Source organism: Apium graveolens, chromosome 4, assembly GCF_009905375.1.
Source record: "Apium graveolens cultivar Ventura chromosome 4, ASM990537v1, whole genome shotgun sequence".
Taxonomy (NCBI): Eukaryota; Viridiplantae; Streptophyta; class Magnoliopsida; order Apiales; family Apiaceae; genus Apium; species Apium graveolens.
In genome coordinates, this window is record NC_133650.1 from 49252414 (window position 1) to 49269334 (window position 16921).

Here is a 16921-nt window from a genome sequence, read left to right on the forward strand (position 1 = left end):
AGAAACGATTTCTCATTAGGCAAAATTAATCCATGATATAACTTGTAAAAATCATAATTAATTCATACAAGCACATAAAATTCGGAAATTTTTACCACAGATCTATATGCATACAACCTATGCTCTGATACCATTGTTGGATTTTTAACGCAGCGGGGGCATGGCAAAACACTTTTACACATACAAAATCCAAATAAAAGCATACAGATCATGAATAAAAATTCGAGGGATCGAATCTAACCTTTTAAAATAATTCGGAGACAACGATCAGAGATCCTTAGCAGTTGCTCCTCAAGTGTGAAGCACTCCACCGGTATCCACCAAGAAAACGATGTTAAGGAGGAGGAAGGAGGTGGAGAGAATTGGGTTTTCCAAACTTTTTGGGTTTTCGGGTTCGATGTGGGTTAGAATAAAATAGGGTCTATAATAGTGTATTTATAGGCAAAATTTTCAGCTGAAATTTTCCCATAAATAATAATATTTTTATCCCATTTATTATTCTCATTAATAATTAAAACACCTTTTAATTATTAATCCTTTTTCTAAACACTTTAGAAATAATTCTCTCTCTTGATTTAATTTCCAAAAATTAAATCCTTAATTAATAATATTAAGAACTTTTCTTAATTAATTTATAATCAATTAAATCTCATTTAATTAATTATTAAATTTGCCAATTAATTATTTATTTCATAAATAAATAATTATTAGCCATTATTAATTAATTCCTCCACCATTAAATCATTCTCTTTTTATGGTGTGACCCTGTAGGTTCAATATTAAGCCGGTAGTAGAAATAAATAATAATAAAACTATTTTATCATTATTTATATAAATTCTCTAATTTATTAAATATGATTAATTAATTAATCACATTTATTCTACATCGTGAGGGATACTTCTCAGCATATCGCGACTATCCGGATAATATGAATTCACTGCTTAGAATACCAAAAACCTATTCAGTGAATAGTTACCGTACAATAAACTCCTTCTACCCTATAATGTCCCGATTAAATACAAGGCATGGATCTCGTGTCAAGCCTATCTAATTTAATCACTTGCTTACCATTTACTATGCGTAGTTCTATGCAAATTAGAAACTCCTTTCTAATTTCATTCACTCCGGCGAGAGATTCCTGAACTAGCATAAGTGGATCAGCCTTGAACATTCGCTTCCTTCACTGGAAGGGGTAGATCCTTTATTGATCATACACTATCTTCGTGTACAAATTCCTATACCCAGAAGAGCCCTAATAATTGTCCCTGGAGACTAAGAACTAAACCAAAGCATAGTTCAGTGTACACAAGATGACTATGATGACCTCAAGTCTAAGGATACTTGTACAACTATCACTATGTGAACAACTGCTGACACGTGAGTGAACTCCATCAGTTGTTCAGCTGTGCGAGTCATGTTCAGTGAACTTATTCTATAATAAGCACCTACATACTAGCTATAGTGTCACCACACAAATGTCTATGAGAACAGACATCCTTCATAATGAAGCAAGCATAGTATGTACCGATCTTTGCGGATTATTAATTACCAGTTAGTAATCATATGACCAGGAACTATTTAAGTTTAGAGTTATCATCTTTTTAGGTCTCACTATTATGATCTCATCATAATCCATAAAAAGCTTTACTTTAAACTATGGTATATCTTATTTAAACACTTAAATAGATAAAGCCCGTAATAAAAACAAAACAAGTCTTTTATTAATATCAATGAAATCAAAAATAGATTACATAAAGAGTTATTCCTAAATTCTAATACATGATTGGACTTAGGACATATTCCTTTCATGAACCACACCAACCACCTGATTCACCAGTACCACCTCGACAAATTGTTACTTTCAAAGCTTTTCAGAATGTGAATCCACATGCATTTCATGATACCACTGATCCGATAATAGCTAATACATGGATTAGGGAAATGGAAAGAGCTTTTAAATTGGTTTAGTTAGGAGAAGATTAGAAGACGCCATATGCTACTTATTTTCTGAAAGGGGGAGTCATCTATTGGTGGGATTCAGTAAAAGCTATGGATATAAATCAGCCGGTTTTTTGGGAAAGGTTCAAGAGGTTATTCCAGGAAAATGATTACCCTAAGTATATGCAGAATCAGATGGAGCTTAAATTTCTTGAATTGAAGCAAGGAAGTATGTCTGTATTGGAGTACGAGAAGAAGTTTACGGAGCTGTCAAGGTTTGTGACGAAGTATACCAACACTGAGGAAGAGAAAGCAAAGAGATTCCAACAAGGATTAGAGCCTTGGATCAGAGATAGAGTGGCTATGTTTGAGCTTGATACTTATGCTAGATTAGTACAGAAGGCTGCTCTGATTGAGAGTAATGGGATACAGTCAAGGAAAGAAAAGGATAATATGAAGAGAAAGGTTCCATTTTATGGAGAGAAGTCTGAAGCCGGAAGCTCACAAGATAGGAGTGTGAAAAGGATTGGATTCCACAAAGGCGAAAATTTTCAGAAGAAGGGAAATTTGAACAAGAGACAAGATTCTAAGGGGGACAACCAGTCAAGCCTAGGACAAGTTGGAGAAAATAGATTTCAGAGACCAGAGTGCAAGCATTGTGGAAAAAGACATCCAGGAGTGTGTAATAAGTTGAACATGACATGCTATATATGCAATCAGAAGGGACACTTGGCTAACGAGTGTAAGATATCGATGCCGGGAGTTACATGCTATAAGTGTGGAAAGACTGGACATATAGCTAGGGAATGCAAGTCAATCAGACCAGTCAAGGCTTTGATGAATATGGAAAGTACTAGTGCAAGAATGCCAGCTGAGGTATTGGCATTACCTCCACCATCTACCGCAACTCCACAAGCGACATCAAGGACATTTGATTTAAAGATGAAGGAGGCTGTTCAGAATTCTAAGGTGATAGCAGGTAAACTTTTAATGAATAATGTTGAAGCTAAGGTATTGATTGATTCTGGAGCTACTAGATTTTTTATATCAGAAACTTTCGTTGATAAACTTAAATGTGATAAAATGACCCTGAACGAGGTAATCGATGTGGTAATTGCGAACCAAGAGAAGATTTCTGTGAGTCAATTCTGTCCTAAGTATGAGATTAATATTTCAGGGCATACATTTTCAGCAGACTTGATACTTTTCAAGTTAGGGGAGTTTGACATATTCTTAGGCATGGATTGGTTAGGGAAGAATAACGCCAAGATAGATTGTAAATCTAAGAAAGTATATTTAAAGACAGAGATTGGAGAAAAAGTGGTATTTAAGGGTCAGAGGTAAGAGCGACTGTTTCTTACAATCGTCCAGGCTAAGAAATTGCTTAGGAGAGGTTGCGAATCGTTCCTAGCCTATATAATGGATTTAGAAAGAGAGAGCCTTAGCATGGAAGATATCCCCGTAGTCAACAAATTTCCAGATGTGTTTCTAGATAAACTACTAGGTTTACCATCCGATCGACAAATTGAGTTTGAGATCAACCTTGCTCCAGGCACGGAACCAGTTTCGAAGGCATCTTACAGAATGGCACCAGCAGAAATGAAAGAGTTGGCGAGCTGGCTATAGGAATTGTTGGACAAAGGAGTGATACGACCAAGTACGTCACCATGGGGAGTACTTGTTTTATTCATAAAGAAGAATGATGGAAGCATGAGGTTATGTATAGACTATCGGGAGATGAATAAGATGACGATTAAGAACCGTTACCCGCTACCAAGGATAGATGATTTATTTGATCAGCTGAAAGGAGCTAAGTGCTTTTCCAAGATTGATTTAAGATCAGGATACCATCAGTTGAAGATCAAAGAAGACGACATCCTGAATACAGCATTTAGGACAAGATACGGACATTATGAATTCTTGGTAATGCCTTTTGGGTTGACTAATGCTCCTGCAGCATTTATGGATCTAATGAACCAGGTATTTAAAAAGTATTTGGACAAGTTTGTAGTGGTATTCATTGATGATATTCTTATATTAGAAGAAGAACATATGCAGCATATTTGGTTAGCATTGGAGATACTTCGACAAGAGAAGTTGTATGCCAAGTTTTCTAAGTGTGAGTTCTGGTTAAAGGAAGTTCAATTTTTTGGACATGTTATTGAAAATGAAGGAGTCAAAGTGGATCCGGCAAATATTGAAGCAATTATGAGTTGGGAGAGACCAAAGACACCTACAGAAGTGCGAAGTTTACTAGGATTGGCGGGATATTATAGAAGGTTTGTTAAAGATTTCTCGAAAATCGCCACGCCATTGACTAAGTTGACTAGGAAGAATCAGAAATTTGAATGGAATGCAAAATATGAAGATAGTTTTCAAGAATTGAAACAGAGGTTGGTTACAGCTCATGTACTAGTATTACCAGATGATCAAGGAGACTTTGTGATTTTCAGTGATGCTTCACACAAGGACCTGGGTTGCGTGCTAATTCAACACAATAAGGTGATTGCGTATGTGTCAAGACAGTTAAAACCACATGAATTTAAGTATCCTACACATGAATTGGAATTAGCAGCTATAGTATTTGCACTTAAGATCTGGAGACAGTACCTTTACGGAGAAAGGTGTGAGATCTACACGGATCACAAGAGTTTGAAGTATATTTTCACTTTGAAGGAGCTCAATATGAGGCAAAGGAGATGGTTGGAATTAATTAAGGACTATGATTGCTCGATAAATTATCATCCGGGAAAGGCAAATGTGATAGCTGATGCTTTGAGTAGGAAAGAGAGGTTGAATATGGCAGCGGTATCAAAGGAATTATCTGGAAAAATCAGGAGATTTGAATTAGAACTATGTGTTTGCAGAAAAGCTGAGGAGATTTGTCGTACTATGACTTTTCAGCCATCATTGTTGGAAAAGATAAAGAAATGTCAGGAAGAAGTGATGAAACAGGAGAATAATCAACTGACCCGAGAAGAGATTTGTACTCAAAAGGATGAAAAAGGTATATTAAGGTTTTCCTCAAAAATTTTGATTCCTCGTGTGACTGAATTGAAGAATGAGATATTGCAAGAAGCTCATAATTCTAGATTTTCAACCCATCCGGGAAGCACCAAGATGTACCAGGACTTGAAGCAGAACTTTTGGTGGCCAAATATGAAGCGAGAAGTAGCAGAATGGCTTGCGAGGTGCTATACTTGTCAGAAAGTGAAGGCATAACATCAAAGACCAAGTGGATTAATTTAGACTTTAAAGATTCTAGAATGGAAGTGGGAAAACATTGCCATGGACTTTATAGTAGGATTACAATGAACGAAATCCAGAAATGACTGTTAGGGTGAAAACACGCGCTAATATTCACGCAAGTATACGCATTCGCAAGTAGTATAAGATTAAAATCAGATTCGTTCCCATAGAGACTGGTTTAGGTTAAGTTCAATTTATGCACCAATGCAACAATTTATGATTATCGCTCAATGCTAAGACAAATAACAATTCGGTTTTTATTAAACTAAGAGATTATACTAAATAACATTAACTAAGAGAATTGAGGTTGAATTACTATATATGACAAATATGCGATTCTAACTTCATTAAATACTTCATTCAATAGCTTTTTTATTCTTAACTTTAGCATGTGATGGTGATGACACTAATCAGATAACACGAAACTTATAAACGCCAACTTTCGTTGCACGAGTACTATTCTACCAGACAGCCACAAAAGAGATAGAAGCTGAATAGGCACCAATTATATTGAGACCTTATATGTCTATATAATTTGACAACATAATGGTTTAAGCACAAGTTATCTATCTTGATTACATAGGGCAAGTAAAACGGTTAGAGTTACCCACTAATTATGCATACAATACATGAACCTATGCTAGCATGGCAAGTTCTAAACCTCTATATTCACTGTCGCTTCAAAAGAGATTAACACGCTATCTTATATGTTAGCTACGCACATAAGATGAATAAGCACAACCAACACTAGGATATCATACAATCACCACACACCAAGATATCAAAACAATTACTATTGAAATCCATAAGTAAATCCGCTAGAATCCCATGATAACGATTAACCCATAATTGAACTCATCATCACCATGGGTTCCAATGAAAGCATGGTATAAACAAGGTCTTAATAAACTGAATAATAATTAAAGTACGAATAAACGAGATATAGGTTCAACAAGAACAAAAACAAGCCCATCCAAAGTTACAACTAATTTAAAGAATCATAAGTTGAAAACAAGACCTTCTTTTTCGGAGTTGTTTTGTGCTTCTAGGTCTTCTCCTTGGTATCCCAATCTTCCCGGAAGATGAAAACCATTTTTTTAAGTATATATACGCCCGTAGTGGACCTGGACCCTTAAAATCGTCAAATTCCACTCAAAAAAGGCTTTTTCAGCGAAATCAGCGACCAGCCGCGCCTCGGGCGGGTGCCTCAGCTCCCGGGCGGCCGCCCCACATCCCGGGCGGGCTCCTGGAGTCTGTCTGTAAAAAATTCTGATGAATCTTGTTTTGGCCATAACTTGAGTTCTACTCGTCAGAATTAGGCGATTCAACTGCCCACGCGAAGCTAACAAGATTCTATACAACTTGATAATGGCCTTGGCTTCCAAATCTGATCACGTTTTATAATATTTCCTTTAAAAGTTCTTTTCTTCGTTTAACTGATACCTGAAATGCAATAACACAAAAACACATCAAAATACCAATAACTTGAGTCCAAAACACCAATTTAAGCTTGTAATGAAGCATTCCAAGTGGATATGAAATCCACTTATCACACCCCCAAACTTGAATCGATGATTGTCCTAAGCATAAACAGACTCAAAACTACAAAACAAACCTAATGCTTGAATGCAACTACGTGAATGCAACTAAATGATAATGCAATCGATCCCCTCAGAATAATCATAACCAAATGAATAAGCCAATGCCTCTAAGAATGCAATGACTTTAAACAGAGCTCGAATAAATCCCACAAACCAACTCACAAACCAGAAACATGCGTGTGTGGAATGCTTAAGAGATATCTCTCGATACTAGATCAATAACCATAACTTATCTATCATCGAAACAATCAAAAGTTTATAAACAGAATAGACAATAAACATATTATGACTCACAACACCTCCTTTCTACTAGAGTTATACAAGGATTCACACTATTATTGAACACATAACAAAGATACTTATTTGACCGTGCAATGAATGAGGTCCCAAAAGACTTATGCAATAATACCCATGTAGCGAGCGTTAGGTTAGCGTATCCCAGACTATAAAAGCCTTAGGTCACTAGGCACAAAGTCCCCTAGAACTTAATAACTCAAGTATTAAAGAGCTCGCTCTTGATCAATTATGCATAAACACATACTTTTTTTCTTTTTTTCTGAATGAGTGCGTTTCGCTCCATCTCATTCAACACTAGGCTACTCATAAAAATATGAGCCGGCTATAAGCCATTTGACACCTAGCCTTACAACAACTAGCAATGAAATCCAAGTTTTTCTCTAGATAAAAAAAAATCAGCGTTTTTACGTCATTACGAGAATATCACAAATTCTAAATATAACCAAGTGATTAAATCTCAACAACAAACAAGTATGATCATGATCTAGATCAAAAGCAACCCTATAAGACTTTGTGAAAATATTTGTTTCTAGCATGCAAATCAATTCATTAGGACTTAAACATCCCTCTATTCATCATCACCACACTCAAATCAACATCAACTTATCAAATATCATAGTTCACCTTAACGGATCATACTAAATATGCATGCAAATGTAACTATATGAAATCACATAAAAACAACAAATATGTCCTATGTGAACAATCATGCAAAAATATGAATGAACTACAACTAAATATGCAATATGAATCTATATGAATCTATATGGACACACACACTACTAATCCATACATTATCACCCCCAAACTTAAAATTTTCAATGTCCTCATTGAAGGTAATAATAAGGATTTCAGGCATACCTAATTAGCAGGAGAGTCACCCTCTTCGGGTTGAGGATCAGGTGGTCAATCAACCTCGCCACCAGTGTCTCAAACAACAGTACCGAAAGCGTATGTCAAATCTTCAGTAAAATGATGGTGGATGACATGCATGGCCTCCATACGCCTAGTCAATCTTCTATATTGGGAATCACCAACACCAGTCCTATCAACTACCTGTGGCACATGAAAAGAACCCTCTACAGGCACGAGAGGATCCGTTCGGCCATCCTCTATATCATCAAAAATATATCTCAACCCCTTGTCAGGGGGTGCACCTAAGAATGCATAACTCAAGTGATCTGGTAGAGGGTTGAGCTCAAGTGTGGGAGCTTCTTGAATAAATGGTTCAAAACGCTCCTGAGAAATTTTCAACTCTGCTAACCCAAGAGAATCGAATGGCAAATCCAACTTCCTCTTCCATGAAGGTGCATTCAATACCTAAATTTGCTCTACTTTAAAGCACTCCTCTTTAGCTGTGGGTAACTTTATTTCCTTGAACACATTAAAAGTGACCTTTTGATCGTAAACCTTCATCGAAAGCTCTCATTTTTGCACATCGATCATAGTTCGGCCAGTAACTAAGAATGGTCTCCTTAAGATAATGGGAATCTTCTTATCTTCCTTGAAATCAAGAATTACAAAGTCAGCAGGGAAGATGAGTTTATCCACCTTGACCAAGACATCCTCCACTATACCTCGTGGATAAGCGATGGAACGGTTAGCTAGTTGCAATGACATGTATGTTGGTTTCGGATCATGCAGACCAAGCTTCTTGAAGATAGATAAGGGGATCATATTGATGCTAGCTCCTAAATCACATAAACACTTGTCGAACGATAAGTTTCTGATGGTGCAAGGAATAGTGAAGCTTCCAGGATCTTTAAGCTTCGGAGACAACTTCTGTTGCAGCACAGCACTGCATTCCTCCATTAGAGCAATGGTCTCTAAGTCATCGAGCTTCACTTTCCAAGAGAGAATAACTTTCATAAACCTCGCATAGCTAGGCATCTGTTCAAGAGATTCAGTGAAAGGTATGTTGATATGAAGTTTCTTGAACACCTCCAAAAACTTCTCAAACTGCTTATCTATCTTTTTCTTCTACAGCCTCTTAGGAAAAGGAGGTGGAGGATAGATATATTTCTCCCCTGTATTACCCTCGAAAGGAGTGTGTTCCACAGTAGTCTTCCTTGGTTCCACCTCTGCTTCCTTCTGTACTTCTTCTTCAGCCACAACTGCATTTTCTGAAAATTGAGATTTTTCAGGCTCTTCGTCTTGCTGAATTTGGGGGCTTGCGACTTTTCCAGACCTTAAGGTGATGGCATTCACCTGTTCTTCAACTTCCCTCTTGCCTGGATTTGTTTCTGTATCACTAGGAAGTGTTACTGGTGGTCGATTCAATAAAGAATTAGCAATTTTCCCTATTTGATTCTCCAGATTCTTGATAGAAACAGCCTGGCTTTGGCATATAAGAGCCTGGTTTTTGCACATAAGCCTCAACTCTTCCAATTCAGATTTTTCATTCGAAGATAGACCTGCATTATGAGTTTGTTGTTGAAGTTGGAGTTGTTGTCTTGGTGCAAATTGTTGCTGAAAACCAGGAGGGTTGAATTGTTTTGCTCCAAACTGCTGGAACGGCTGTTGTATCGCATTCTGATTGTTGCTCCAGCTGAAGTTAGGGTGATTCCAGTGAAAGGAATATGTCCTAAGTCCAATCATGTATTAGGATTTAGAAATAACTCTTTATGTAATCTGTTTTGATTTCATTGATTTTAATAAAAGACTTGTTTTGTTTTTATTACGGGCTCTATCTATTTAAGTGTTTAAATAAGATATACCATATTTTAGAGTAAAGCTTTTTATGGATTATGATGAGATCATAATAGTGAGACCTAAAAAGATGATAACCCTAAACTTAAATAGTTCCTGGTCATAGGATTACTAACTGGTAATTAATAATCCGCAAAGATCTGTACATACTATGCTTGCTTCATTATGAAGGATGTCTGTTCTCATAGACATTTGTGTGGTGACACTATAGCTAGTATGTAGGTGCTTATTATGGAATAAGTTCACTGAACATGACTTGCACAGCTGAACAACTGATGGAGTTCACTCACGTGTCAGCAGTTGTTCACATAGTGATAGTTGTACAAGTATCCTTAGACTTGAGGTCATCATAGTCATCTTGTGTACACTGAACTATGCTTTGGTTTAGTTCTTAGTCTCCAGGGACTATTATTAGGGCTCTACTGGGTATAGGAATTTATACACGAAGATAGTGTATGATCAATAAAGGATCTACCCCTTCCAGTGAAGGAAGCGAATGTTCAAGGCTGATCCACTTAAGCTAGTTCAGGAATCTCTGGCCAGAGTGAATGAAATTAGAAAGGAGTTTCTAATTTGCATAGAACTACGCATAGTAAATGGTAAGCAAGTGATTGAATTAGATAGGCTTGACACGAGATCCATCCCTTGTATTTAATCGGGACATTGTAGGGTAGAAGGAGTTTATTGTACGGTAATTATTCACTGAATAGGTTCTTGGTATTCTAAGCAGTGAATTCATATTATCCGGATAGTCGCGATATGCTGAGAAGTATCCCTCACGATGTAGAATAAATGTGATTAATTAATTAATCATATTTAATAAATTAGAGAATTTATATAAATAATGTTAAAATAGTTTTATTATTATTTATTTCTACTACCGGCTTAATATTGAACCTACAGGGTCACACCATAAAAAGAGAATGATTTTATGGTGGAGGAATTAATTAATAATGGCTAATAATTATTTATTTGTGAAATAAATAATTAATTGGCAAATTTAATAATTGATTAAATGAGATTTAATTGATTATAAATTAATTAAGAAAAGTTCTTAATATTATTAATTAAGGATTTAATTTTTGGAAATTAAATCAAGAGAGAGAATTATTTCTAAAGTGTTTAGAAAAAGGATTAATAATTAAAAGGTGTTTTAATTATTAATGAGAATAATAAATGGGATAATAATAATATTATTTATGGGAAAATTTCAGCTGAAAATTTTGCCTATAAATACACTATTATAGACCCTATTTTTATTCGAACCCCAAAAACCCAAAAGTTTGGAAAACCCAATTCTCTCCACCTCCTTCCTCCTCCTTAACATCGTTTTCTTGGTGGATACCGGTGGAGTGCTTCACACTTGAGGAGCAACTGCTAAGGATCTCTGATCGTTGTCTCCGAATTATTTTAAAGGTTAGATCTGATCCCTCGAATTTTTATTCATGATCTGTATGCTTTTATTTGGATTTTATATGTGTAAAATTGTTTTGTCATGCCTCCGCTGCGTTTAAAATCCAACAATGGTATCAGAGCATAGGTTGTATGCATATAGATCTGTGGTAAAAATTTCAGAATTTTATGTGCTTGTATGAATTAATTATGATTTTTACAAGTTATATCATGGTTTAATTTTGTCTGATGAAAATTCGTTTCTCTGAATAATTTTGAATGTTGATCTGGGTTCTACAAGTGTTGTAGATCGTCTGGGTATTTTTTTCATAATTTTATGATGTATAGATTTTTTATTATGAATTTTTGAAGATCTTGTAATTAAATTCGTAATTAAATAAATCATATATATATATAAATTGTTTGTAAGTATGTATATATATCTGTACTATATCTGCTCTGCTACTGTTACTGTGCTGTTGGCACGGAGAAAGAAGACAGGTGAAGTACGGCGCACGCTGATCGAGAAAAGGCGGCGGCGGTTGCTGCAAAAGAAAAAAAAAGTGTGTCGCGCATTCCGGGAATGCGTTACATACCTGTGGCGCATTCACGAAATGCGTTACACCTTTTAATTGGTTAAAAGGGTTGTAACGCATCACCGGAATGCGTTACCGGGCTTGTAACGTGTTCCTGTAATGCGTTACAGCCCGACTGTCCATATTAAATTTGATTTTCTGGGAGTTTCGTAACTTCGTTTTGGGCGTACAATATACCGTTGGATTTGTTTTTCCGAGATGGATCTAATGGAGTGATCAATTTTAGTTTATATAAAAGTTTTGAACTGTTTATTTTTCCGAAAGTGTTTTAAAGCTGTTTTTAACTGTTTTTAATTGCTTTTAAATGCTTCATGTGATACATAGAGATGTATAATGATTAGACTAATGTGCTAGATGATATAACATGCCTACCTTGATGTTTATTCATGTTTATATATGTGATATATGCTTAGTTTATCATGCGATGATAGATTTAGGTGAACTTAAATGAACATAAGGCGTTTGTTAGACAACCTAGTATAGTGAAATTGTTTCATAACCTTAAGAACAATATTATGAATACAATCATGAGATTCTTGTGTTTGTGAAACACGTAATTGAATATGAATTTTCAATATGAGAGAAAGGATGATTCTGTCAACAACAGATTTCTATCTGTAAGAAAGGGTTATTAAGTGACGCCTCTTGACAATGCTCCACCCGATCTGGGAATCATCTGATTATTCATTATTGATTTGAAATATTTAATTTAAAAGGAAGAATCTCTTTATAATATGATTATGATTGTAACGTAATATAATCCCTCTAAAATTAAATAATATCAAGTAGTAATTGGCCAATGATATAATGGGCTTGTGTCGGTCATAGCCTTCCAGCATGATAGAAAAGTAGTTCTTATTTTTGAATCATTGTCGGTTCGTGCTACAGCCGAGGGCTTTGATTTCGAAATAAGAAATACTTGTCTATTACATAGAGATGTGTACATTGAATAAGAATCTAAAGGTCGGTACGTGCTACAGCCGTGGGCCTTTGGGGACTGATTCAACTGTACGGAATGTTGCGTTAAACTTGACTTAGAATATTGAGTTTGTCGTGCTACAGTCGAGACTCAATTATTCAAGAGGCTAAAGTTTGATTAGGGAATAACATAAGATGTAATTGACAAGAGTTGTCTGCCTATTGAACATTACATGGCGGTTCGTGCTACAGCCGGGGTCGTGTAATGGAATGTAGGATCCCTATTCCCACTAGCATTATGAATGCTTAATTTTTCACGTAAGGGGTTGAATAAATTAGATAAACTAGTGGGAGCCACTTATGAATAAAGACCCGATTCATATAGTGTTTTGAAATGAAATCGAATATTTGCTAAGTGTTGTTATGCGTTTATCATTTACAGATTTACTATGTACGTTATGTCTTCTGCACTATCACTCAGGAGCATACTAGATGCTCACAAATTGACTGGTCCTAATTATGCTGACTGGCTTCGAAACTTGAGAATTGTTCTCAGGATTGAGAAGCTGGAATACGTGATTGACTTACCTAAGCCTACTGAACCTGCTAGTGATGCACATAATGATGAACATGTTGTGTATCGTAAGTGGATAGATGATGCAAATGTTGCTCAATGCATCATGCTAGCTTCCATGAACATTGAGCTACAGAAGCAACATGAGCATATGGATGCTCACACTATCCTAATGCATCTACAAGAGTTGTATGATGTGGCAGGGAGGACAACTCGATATGAGATATCGAAGGAGCTGTTCGGTTGTAGGATGTCTGAGGGATCATCTGTGAATGACCATGTACTTAAGATGATCAATTTGATTGAACGTCTTGGACAACTTGGTTTTGCCATGGATGGGGAGCTGAGCCAAGACTTGGTCTTGCAATCGCTTCCGAGTTCGTTCTCGCAGTTTGTTGTGAACTTTCACATGAATAAGTTGGATGTCAGCCTGCCTGAACTCCACAACATGTTGAAGACTGCGGAATCGAATTTTCCCCCTAAGAAGAGTTCTGTTCTTCTAATTGGTGAAGGTTCCAATCCTAAGAAAAGGAAGAGGAACTCTTCCAAGAAGAAGAAAGTAGGTGAGAAAATGCCGGTTCCACCAAAAGCTGAAGACCCCAAGAGAAAAGTTTTTTGCTTTCACTGTAATAAGGTGGGGCACTGGAAGAGGAACTGTAAGGTTTACCTTGCAGAATTGAAGAAGAAGAAGGGTAGTGAGACTACCGCTTCTGATTCAGGTATGTTCATGATAGAAGTGAATATGTCATTAAATCAAATTTCTACTTGGGTATTAGATACCACCTGTGGTTCTCAAATCTGCAATTTATTGCAGGGACCAAGGAGAAGTAGGACTCTTGAGGAAGATGAGGTGATTCTACTGATGGGAAATGGAGCAAGAGTTGTTGCTGAAGATGTAGAATCATTTCATTTACATATGCCTATGGGCAAGACTATTGTTTTACATAATTGTTATTTTGTTCCCTCGATTGTGAGGAATATTATTCCCATGTTAGACTTGGCTGGATTTTCATTTATTATTGAGAATAATGAATGTTCTATTCTCAGAGATAATATTCTTTATGGACGTGGTACTTTAAATAATGGTCTGTATAAATGTGACATAATTTACTTCAGATTGAACAAACTAATAAAAGAAAAGGGATGATGAAAATCTCACTTCATAGTGGCACTGTAGTCTCCATTTAGTAGATATGGAGAGAGGACTGCAAATTTGCTAGGAATGGTACACACAGATGTATGTGGACCAATATCTAAGCAAGCCATGGGTGGATTTTCATACTTCATTACTTTCATAGATGATAGATCTAGATTCGGATATGTGTTTGATGAAACACAAGTCTGAAGCCCTCTGAAAAGTTCAAAGAGTATAAGTATGAAGTGGAGAAACAAACCAAACATAGTATTATAATTCTTCGATTAGATCGAGGTGGTGAATACTTGAGTGGAGAGTTTCTAGATTATCTCAAAGTAAATGGTATAGTCTCCCAGTGGACGCCTCCATATTGGTATCTGAAAGGAGAAATCGAACTTTGTTAGACATAGTTCAGTCCATGATGAGCTATGCAAATTTTCCAGTATTCCTACGGGGTTAGCATTGGAAACCTCAGCATATTTACTGAATAAGGTGCCTTCCAAATCTGTTCCTCAAACTCCGTATGAGATATGGAAAGAAAGGAAACCGAGTCTTAAACACATTAAGATTTGGGGATGTCCAGCTTATGTCAAGAAAGTTGACCCAGATAAGCTGGAATATCGATCCGTAAAATGTAGTTTTGTGGGATATCCTAAAGAGACTTTAGGGTATTACTTTTACACCGATCATCGGGTGTTTGTCTCCAGACATGCTACCTTCTTGGAAAAGGAGTTTATCCTTTAAGGAAACAGTGGGAGAAAAATTGAACTTGATGAAGTTCAAGAAACACAAACTACTACGGATCAAGTGGAAACACCTGTTCTGACTGAACAACCTTTTGTGGAACAGCCCATTCATAGATCAGGGAGAGTGTCTCGCCAACCTGAGAGGTAATATGGCCTTGTCATTAAGAATGACAATGAGTTGTATATCATTGATGATGACGACCCTGTGAACTATAATGAGGCTATGAGTAGTGTTGACTCAGAGAAATGGCATAGTGCCATGAAATCCAGAATGGAATCTATGTATACGGTATACAAAAGATAGATTATAGCAGATGGCCAGGTGTAGACCTTTAAGGCCAGGCTTGTGGCAAAATGATTCAAACAAAGGCAATGGATTGACTTTGATGAAACCTTTTACCTGTAGCCCTGTTATAATCAGTTCGGATTTTACTTGCGATTGCTGCTTACTACGACTATGAGATCTGGAAAATAGCCAGATGGTTTTCTTTCCAAGAGAAATGAAAACCTAGTGTGTAAGCTGTTGCGAACCATATATGGTTTAAAGCAAGCTTCCCGTAGATGGAATATCCGTTTTGATGAGACAATCAAAGAGTTTGACTTTATCAAAAACGTAGATGAACCATGCATCTACAAAAGGGTTTGTGGGAGCGCGGTAACATTTCTTGTATTGTATTGAATTAGAGTTGACACACATAACAACATAGCAGACCCACTCAGAAAGCTACTTTATGAAAGTCACTTTGATCGTCATAAAGACAAGATGGTTATTAGATACCAGAGTGATTGGCTTTAGTACAAGTGGGAGATTGAAAGGAATATGTCCTAAGTCCAATCATGTATTAGGATTTAGGAATAACTCTTTATGTAATCTGTTTTGATTTCATTGATTTTAATAAAAGACTTGTTTTGTTTTTATTACGGGCTCTATCTATTTAAGTGTTTAAATAAGATATACCATAGTTTAGAGTAAAGCTTTTTATGGATAATGATGAGATCATAATAGTGAGACCTAAAAAGATGATAACTCTAAACTTAAATAGTTCCTGGTCATAGGATTACTAACTGGTAATTAATAATCCGCAAAGATCGGTACATACTATGCTTGCTTCATTATGAAGGATGTCTGTTCTCATAGACATTTGTGTGGTGACACTATAGCTAGTATGTAGGTGCTTATTATGGAATAAGTTCACTGAACATGACTCGCACAGCTGAACAACTGATGGAGTTCACTCATGTGTCAGCAGTTGTTCACATAGTGATAGTTGTACAAGTATCCTTAGACTTGAGGTCATCATAGTCATCTTGTGTACACTGAACTATGCTTTGGTTTAGTTCTTAGTCTCCAGGGACTATTATTAGGGCTCTACTGGGTATAGGAATTTGTACACGAAGATAGTGTATGATCAATAAAGGATCTACCCCTTCCAGTGAAGGAAGCGAATGTTCAAGGCTGATCCACTTATGCTAGTTCAGGAATCTCTGGCCAGAGTGAATGAAATTAGAAAGCAGTTTCTAATTTGTATAGAACTACGCATAGTAAATGGTAAGCCAGTGATTGAATTAGATAGGCTTGACACGAGATCCATGCCTTGTATTTAATCGGGACATTGTAGGGTAGAAGGAGTTTATTGTACGGTAACTATTCACTGAATAGGTTCTTGGTATTCTAAGCAGTGAATTCATATTATCCGGATAGTCGCGATATGCTGAGAAGTATCCCTCACGATGTAGAATAAATGTGATTAATTAATTAGAGAAT